General features: G+C 49.0%; 1 pseudogene across 1 annotated transcript; it reads left to right on the top strand.

The window, feature by feature from the left end:
* Positions 1-7,984: 7,984 nt before the first annotated feature.
* On the top strand, positions 7,985-8,728 carry LOC310798760 (triosephosphate isomerase B pseudogene; annotated as a pseudogene). The gene has a single exon. The product of its transcript is annotated as a triosephosphate isomerase B pseudogene (transcript).
* Positions 8,729-8,965: the final 237 nt, after the last annotated feature.

Here is an 8,965-nt window from a genome sequence, read left to right as displayed (position 1 = left end):
GATGCTTCAAATACGGTCTCTGGGCAACGCAAGATCAATCAAACGCGAACCAGAGTTCAGTCGGATAACCTTCACACATGAGGACCACTTTCATGAGTTTTGTAGCGTAAATGCGAGGCCTAGAAGTAAAAAGCTCGAGCTAAGCTAATCCAGAACTACACACTGTCGCATAGGCTTCCACGTCACGTCAGCACTCAACCTGACTGTTGTTGATGTGTGCACTGATTACCCCGGGCTGAACGGGCTGAACCAGGTGAGGGAAAGACAATTTCCGTGTTCGTCCTTTGAAGTGGTGACGTTATTGACGTATTATATCCCCATCGACTCAACAGTGTAGTCTCATTTAGCCGTTTGCTAGCTAGCCGCCCTTTTAACGGCACGTAAAAGCTTCAAAACTCATAAAAGTGGTCTTCATGTGTGAAGATGATATTACTAAACACTGGTTCGTGTTTGATTAAGCCAGCGTTGCCCAGAGAGATTATTAGAAGCATCGCGCCAAAAACCCATTCAAAACTCCCATAGGCGAAAACAGTGAAGAACCAGGACTATTAGCATCGATGATTTCCGGACTCATTCCTGCGGCTCTCTATTTCAGTCGTGCTGGATTGGCTCCAACCCACTCTGACTGCGGCTGCGACCATATTTGGATTTCCTTTCCACGCCCCCCCCCCGTGTGGAATCTGTCTGCCTCTGCTGCTGTGCGTGTGGAATCTGCCGAGCTCAAATGCCTGCGCGCACTGCTGCCTCTGAAACAATAACAACAACAGCTCTCTCCGCTAGCTCGGTGCTACGCGCTGAAACCGATTGATGTGGATTATGCAATGAAGCCAGCCTGCATGGTACGTTCTGTGGATGGCTGTAAAGAGCCCTCTTCCCCCTCTAGTCCACAGTGAAAGCGTTCCCAGCCAGACTCTCCCCGCCCCTTTGCTGGGAGAGTCTGGCAAGCGAGACTAGATGGTAGGTGATGTAGTTGGGTGGTGGGGGATGTAGTTGGGTGGTGGGTGATGCTGGCAAATGTGGGAAATAACCAAACCCCTGCATATTGCAATTGCAAACGGGGCTAAGCCGCAAAGCAAAGGAGAGCAGACATAGTTCTCAAATGGGGGTATGCGTACCCCTAGGGGTACATGGAGGTACTACAGGGGGTACTTGAGAGAAAGGGGGAAATGTAAGAATAAATCATGAAATCTGCTCAGGAGGCAGTAATTGCAATGCTTTCACACCCATTTCTTATTTGTAATGTTATATTCTTCAAAAGGTGGCTTATCATTCATTGCTATGCTATATAGTTTTCTCTTGCAGTCTTCTAAAGCTGCGTTCACACCGACCTATTAAAGTTTTTCGCTGGCATCGAGTTTACATGCAAAGTCAATGCAAACGAGCGAATGAGCGTATATTCGCCCGGGAGAAAAATCGCTGGGCGTCCGAGCGACAGAGACAGAGCGATAGGGAGAAAATAAGCTCGTCGCCCGGGATGAAATATCCCAACTCGAGCGAAATTACGCTGGCATCAGTCGCTCGCTGTTCAACGCTGATTGGCTGCCGTGTGAGAGCGAGTCAAGGATCACACTGGCTTGGAACAAACCGCTGGTTTATTGTGTGGCAACAAACCGCATTGACAGCTGATTGACAGGCTGACAGCTGACATGAAGTGAAGTCTGTACTACCGGACCGGTATGCAGCTCACTTTAGGAGCACGCTGATAGGCTTAGCTTGTAAACAGCTACGGTGGCTTGTAGTGGACAAACATCATGACATTGCGTAACGTTATAGCCCCCAGATGTCCGTCAATTCGTGTGCCTGTTGACGAGCGATTTAAACAGAGCGACAGAGCGATTCCAAAGGGTTGAATCAAGCGACAGAGCGAAAAATAAATATCTCGGTGTGAACACAGCTTTAGCAAAATAGTCGTGCAAAGGGGGTACTCGGATTCACAAATGAGGGAAAGGTTGTGCTGCTGAGACCAGTCATCACTCTGAAGAACCACTTTTGGTGCTTTTGTTACATAATCCATAATGTAAAAATCAGCTGACTATGTACTGTATGTGCTGCTTCGCAGGCCAAAGTTGAATTCAGTCGACAACATCTTCCGCCTGTTGCGGAAAGACAAATGTTCCTCTGACAGCTCTAAACGGTGTATCCTGTTTTTCCTCTTGCTGTGTGAGAGAGTGACCCTGTGATGCCCTGAGGACACAGGCCTTCAGTGATATCACATGTTTACCTGTGTGTGTGTCTGTCAGCAGCAACGCCTTTTATTGCTGTGGGCCTTTCTAGACCTGCCTGTTGTTATTATTAGCCCGCCCGATGAGCAGCAGCACCCCAGGGTGCACTTTGTTAAAGAATGCTTCAACCTGACTGGCTGCACGGACTCTGTTGTCCAACCTCACATATGGACCCAACCCACCTCACGCCTCTGCCGATCTGAGAGTTGTAGGTTATCACATGCTTCCTCCGATACATGTGCAGCCAGCCAGCTGCACCCGACAGCGAGGGGTTTCACCAGCAGGACGTATCGCATTCCCCACGCCATCCCCCCCCCACACACACACACACCCGACCGACCAGAGGAGGCGCTACAGTGCAGCTAACCAGCACTCGTACCTGCAGCGGCGTTCCACCCACAGTGTCTGTAGGAACGAACGTCTGACCGAGCCGGGAATCGAACCTGCGTCTCAGTGGTATGGTGGTGGGAGAGTGCAGCTTTCACATCAACACTACCCGGCCAGAGGCCCCAGTGTTTTTCTTTCAATAAAAAATGCTCTGCCACCTCTGTCACAAGGCGAGGCAGACCATCTCCTCATGTCCCAGAGGCCGCTTGTCTGAGCCTGTCTCGGTGCGCTGAGGTTGTCATGTCTGTCGTTGCCTCGTCGTGCAGCCAGGAATGACTGAAGTTTCACAACAACATCCTCCGCTCGAGGAAGAAGCCAAGCATGCTACTCATGCTACTCCCACAGTGCAATGCGGCGTGGAATAGAGACAGTCGGCATGTCTGGGAACGCCCATACAGGCTCTAGGAACGCCCACAATAGACGCTGGGTTTAGCTGGCTCAGCCTGGCTGGGGGCGGGGTCAGGGTGGGGTAAATTCCCCCGTTCTATCCATTCAGCAAAGTTAGAATTTAGCCGATAGCCCAGCCCAGGCAGACACGATCGGGGGATTTAACCACCGCAGTAAACGCACATCTGAGCAGACGTCTTGTGTTCTGCTCTAGAACCCCCAAACCTGTAGTTTAGGGCCGCAGCACCGTCTTTTGGTGAGTCAGCCCATGAGATATATCGGCGGTTTTACCCCACTCGCGCGCCAGCCGTTTAACATTTTGTGGGCGTTCCCACACATGCCGACTGTCTCTATGTTTAGCTTTCGGCTTCGCGTCAAATCGGATACAATGTTTAACTTTCCATTACTGTAAATATTCTATACAGTATCTCATTGATTTTCTTTTTGCCCCGTAATGATATTATGTGCTCAGCATTTGTATATTAAAACGTGATTTGTGAACGTTTCAGGAGTTGGAACTGAGTATGTACACTAGCTATAAATAGGAATGGCAGCCGCCCAGGAAAAGGGACCTCCAATGCTAACCTCAGGGACTATTTCTATTTTAATGTTCATTTTTTGTTCAACCCACACCCCCCCTCCCCCCCCCCCCCCCCCCCACACACACACACACACACACCCCCGTCAAGGTCAACAGAGCTGTTTCTGCTGCTGCGGCTCTTGAACGCCCACGAGTGTCAGTGCCTGTGACTGTGCTGCATGGGAGCAAGTGAAGATCACTCAGCATGCTGTACGCTGCAGCGGTTGCTATGCTATATCTCATATCATTAGCATTAGAATTTAGATGAGGCCTGCTGAATCCCTATAAGCCTATGATGCCGTTATCTCTGTGCTAATGCCAATCTGGAGATTACAGAGAGGGGGCGGGGGCGGATTCTCCCCAAGGAGTTGTTGTCAATTCCCTCCCTCGCACAAATCATGATTAGGGTTTGTGATATTGTGTGACGCTGTTATCAAAGCCATGCTCCTCCTTCCTGGGGGAGGAGGGCAGAGCTGCTCCCTAACAAGGTGTCAATCGCAGAGGCAGGAAGGGGTTATATTATTATTATATATTATTATCGTGAGCTTATCTTTGGCAGGTCCTCCCCACCCATATCTCGACCGACACACTACATCTGCCCAAACCACTTATCTCTCTCTCTCTCTCTCTCTCTCTCTCTCTCTCTCTCTCTCTCTCTCTCTCTCTCTCTCTCTCTCTCTCTCTCTCTCTCTCTCTCTCTCTCTCTCTCTCTCTCTCTCTCTCTCTCTCTCTCTCTCTCTCTCTCTCTCTCTCTCTCTCTCTCTCTCTCTCTCTCTCTCTCTCTCTCTCTCAAAACCACACAGCCCTGGATCCGCAGTTCATAAAAATTCCATTACCCCGGCCGGGACGCCCGGCTTCAAACGCGCGAGACGGTTCACAACCGCCGCTTTCACTTTGCTTCATCATTCACAGCAGCTGCCAGCCCACTAAAGCCCCTTTTCCACCGCACGGTATTGGTCCATCTCGCCTCACCTTTCTTGGTTTTCCATTTGGCAAGTAGCCTAGCAAGCTGTGACCAGCAGCTCTATTGACCTTATGTAGCCACGCCCATTTGACCCCGGTTGTGTGGTTGTGTCACGACCAGGGGCGGAGCGACCCTATCAGCCCAGGGGGGGCGAAGCTCTTAGGGGGCCCCCCCATCCTTTTTTTTTTTTTTTTTTTCAATTAAAGCCGGCGGAGAAGAAAAATTTGCCTTTTTTGCATGTTTGAATCTGTTTTAGCCATATTTAGTGGAATATCTCATTTTAAACACACCAATGTTATTGTCTATTGATTGAATTGCTCTCACACTCAGGCCTGGCCTGGCCTGGCATGCATTTTTTTTTTTTTTTTTGATGGGAGTGGGCCCGGGGCGGGCGCACCCTCTGCCCCGGTGTACCCTCCGCTACTGGTCACGACTTCCGCTAAAAATAAAATAAAATAAAATGGCTGGCTGCTCCAATATCATCTAACTCTGAATTAACTAATAATTTGGCCAATTGTATGTACAGTAACATACCAAATAAAAGCAAACGGCAATGTCTAAGAATGCAACGCCATGTAACTGGCTCGTTAAGTCTCGCATTCCAGGGAATTACGTTAACGTCTGCGGGTCTTATAGACGTAAGTGGCTCGAGCGCTCGGAGGAGAGAAAACCACCTGAAGCTTTCTTTGTTGGAGTCCAGGTATGTTTTACAAGAAAGTGCTCGTCATTGTCGACGATAACGTTATCTGACCTGGCTAACAGTGGATACTCGCTTGCTTGCTGTGTACCGGCTCAAAGTAGTAGGCTACGTTCTTTATTTTACCCCCCTGCACTGTCCGCTCCAAAAACAACTCTCTTATTTTGCGCCGTGACCGCCGGAAGTGTTAACAGGACCCTGAAGAATTTGGCACCACTGTAAGGTCTGAACATAAGGTGGATAGGTCAACCGTTCACAGAAGGCTCGTCAGGCTCTCTCCCCCGCTCGCCCGCTCCTCAGGCTCACTGATGACATCACTGATGACATCACATCATTAGCTAATTAGCTTAAAGGAGAATTTCGTTTTTTTTTAACCTGGACCCCTCTCCTCACATTAATTATGATCTGACGACTCACCCAGCGATCTCCGCGGCGTTTCTGGCCGTCCTACGCGTTGTTTTGAGATCAATACTCTCCAAGCCAGTCGTAAAATAGAGCTCCGTGGGGGCCAAGTGGGAGCCTGTCTTTCCTGCATCTAAATAGCCAGTTTTATTCCCGTTTTCGCCACATATCGTCATAATCTCATCCCTCAACAACCACCAGACTGATATTCCCTCCGGGACTGTTTCCTGGTGTCTCCCAGGGATCAAATTACCTCATTCTCACCAAGTCTCGTCAAGTCCCGCGATACTTTCCTGCCGGCTGGCCAACTGGCCAACTGGCCAGGCTTGAAAGTACAATTTAAAATGTGGAACCATTTTAAATTGTCCTTACACATCGGGAGCGTTTTTTTTGTGCGTGCCGTATATTCGCATCGCTCTTGATGTGTAAGGACCTTTAAGTCAACTCCTGCTCATTCCCCCCAGATAGGAATCTATCCATGAAATGTGCTTGAGTTGAAGCTCCCCCGCTCGAGTGGTGTACCTCAGGGCGACCACACGTCACCCACTGTGTTCAGGATGGTAACAGCGCAACAGTGTATGATTACCCTGTTATAGTTTGTATTGTGAAAATGTGTGGCTGCAGCAGTGAGACGCGGGTTAAACGACCGCATGTGGTAGGAAGTTGTTGTTTTTTGTCTTTTTGTTGCATTGTTTCTCCATCTCGTTTTACTCTGTTGGTTTTTCTTTTGTAAAAAAAAATACATTTGAGAAGAATGGGAACATTGGGAAGTCGACTATTTGTGCTCCGTGCACTATTGCTCCACAATCAAGTTTAAAAAAGTTCTGTGAAGAAGCACATAATGATCCCACTCACCCACGTACATTTTAGAGTTTGAGTCAGATTTCACCCTCCAGATCCAGTGGTCCAGTCAGTGCGGAGTGTGGCAGCGCCCCATAGCTGCACCCAAGAGGGGGGTGGGCTAGGGGGGTAGAAGAGGAGAAAGCTCCAATTGAATTGCCGCATGCACCGGCCCGTCCATTCCACGTCTGAAGCCGAGCTGAATGAAACTATGCAAGCATGAAAATTCCTAATGGAAGCCGTCTGTTTTCAACCTTGACCGTTTCTTAAAGAGCTGCAGATAAGAGCCACGAGGAGGAGAAGAGAGGCCTGAACACTGAGGCTATATAGAGTTTCATGCCTTTCAGAGCAGCAGAGGGAGAGGAAGAGAAATGCCACTGCGACAAACGGAGCTACACTGGAGAAGCCATGGTTTTAATGGTTGAACGCAACTAGTATTCCTACCTAGACGGCTTCATAACAACCTGAACGGACAGATAGGCAGGACAGTGTAGTGATTTTTATAACCACAGATGTAGTGGAGGGTAGAACCCCGTGAACTATATCCAACTTTTATTATTAGGGGTCCAACCACGAAGTGCGTGGATGCCTATTGCAATAGTGTTCTGATTCTTTCTTTTTATTCTTCTCCGCTAAAACTGTATGTACAGCAGAAACTGTAATGCTTCGAGTCAGACTGCACACACAAATTGGAAATGTGACTCACTACTCAAATTAATAACTCATTAACTCAAATCAACTCTCAATAACTGTCAAACTATTCATCATTCATCTAGTTTGACAGTTATTGAGAGTTGATTTGAGTTAATGAGTTATTAATTTGAGTTAGTGTGGACCAGTGATGTCACTGGTCCACACTTTAACACTCAATAACTGTCAAATTAAATGACAGACTTCAAAACCGTTTACAGTTTTCTCATATACTACAAAGCTGGTTGAAAATGGGCGGAGTGTTCCTTTAAGAGTTTTGGCCCACTGATGATGACCCACTGATGATGTCATAAACATTGTGACATTATCAGTGATGGCATAGACATTGTGACATCACCAGTGATGTCACTTAAGCAACTGTGATGTCAGATGGCAGACACTGATAGCTGATGATGTCTGCACCGCTTACTTCTCACATGGGTGTGATTTCCTATCATTATGATAGGGCATCGTTTAACAGCCTTTGCTTGCTCATTTGAGCAATTGGGGATCGCTACTGCCCCCGCAGGCCCGCACCGGAACGCCGCTCTATTCTAGTAGTATAAGATATTGAGCAATACGACAGGACTATTATAATACAAATGCTATCTTCTTCCATTGTGATGTCATAAATCCCTCTCTACTCATGTATTGTGACATCATCAGTGATGCCACCAAGACATTAGTGACATCATCAGTGATGTTCTAAGTCTTTCGCTACTTACCCATTGTGACATCATCAGTGATGTCATAAATCCCCCGCTGCTGGCGGTATAAATATGACCCCGTAGGCCCTCTTATCCCAAAGCGCAAACATGAGCAGGAAATTCTTTGTTGGCGGAAACTGGAAGATGAACGGCGACAAGCGAAGCCTTGGCGAGCTCATGGCAACCCTGAACAACGCCACGCTGGATCCCGACGTCGAGGTGGTGTGCGGTGCCCCGTCCATCTACCTGGACTTTGCCAGGTCCACGCTGGTCGCCGAGATCGGTGTGGCCGCTCAGAACTGCTACAAAGTCGCCACGGGCGCCTTCACCGGCGAGATCAGCCCTGCGATGATCAAGGACTGCGGAGTGAACTGGGTGATCCTGGGACACTCGGAGAGGCGCCACGTCTTCGGAGAGAGCGACGAGCTGATCGGTCAGAAGACGGCCCACGCTCTGGAGAGCGACCTCGGCGTGATCGCCTGCGTCGGCGAGAAGCTGGACGAGAGAGAGGCCGGCACCACGGAGGAGGTCGTCTTCGCTCAGACCAAAGTCATCGCAGACAACGTGAAGGACTGGAGCAACGTGGTGCTCGCCTATGAGCCCGTGTGGGCCATCGGCACGGGCAAAACCGCTTCCCCAGAGCAGGCCCAGGAGGTTCACGAGAAACTGAGGGAGTGGCTGAAGACCAACGTGTCCGAGGCTGTGGCCAGTTCTGTGAGGATCATCTACGGGGGCTCTGTGACGGGTGGCACCTGCAAGGAGCTCGCCTCCCAGAAGGACGTGGATGGCTTCCTTGTGGGCGGAGCCTCCCTCAAGGCAGAATTTGTTGACATAATCAACGCCAATGCATAAAAACTAAGAAACCATTTCAATCTTTCCACTCCCTGCGTGTCACTCTCAACGCTAGCTAACAAGCTAGTACACTGAAAATGGCATGTTTTGATGAAAATTTTGATTGTGCAATAAAGCAGGACTGCTTGGTACTTTTTTGGTGGATGATTGTAAAGATAACAGCCTTTTTTCCCGCTAGACCAGAGTGAGAGTAAGAGGAGGCAGACTGTCCTGCGCTGGCACAATGTTAAACGGAGA

Source organism: Poromitra crassiceps, assembly GCF_964638095.1.
Source record: "Poromitra crassiceps genome assembly, chromosome: 26".
NCBI classification, from domain to species: domain Eukaryota; kingdom Metazoa; phylum Chordata; class Actinopteri; order Beryciformes; family Melamphaidae; genus Poromitra; species Poromitra crassiceps.
Note: the sequence above shows the minus strand (reverse complement) of the source record. Positions and strands in the feature narration are given on the sequence as shown.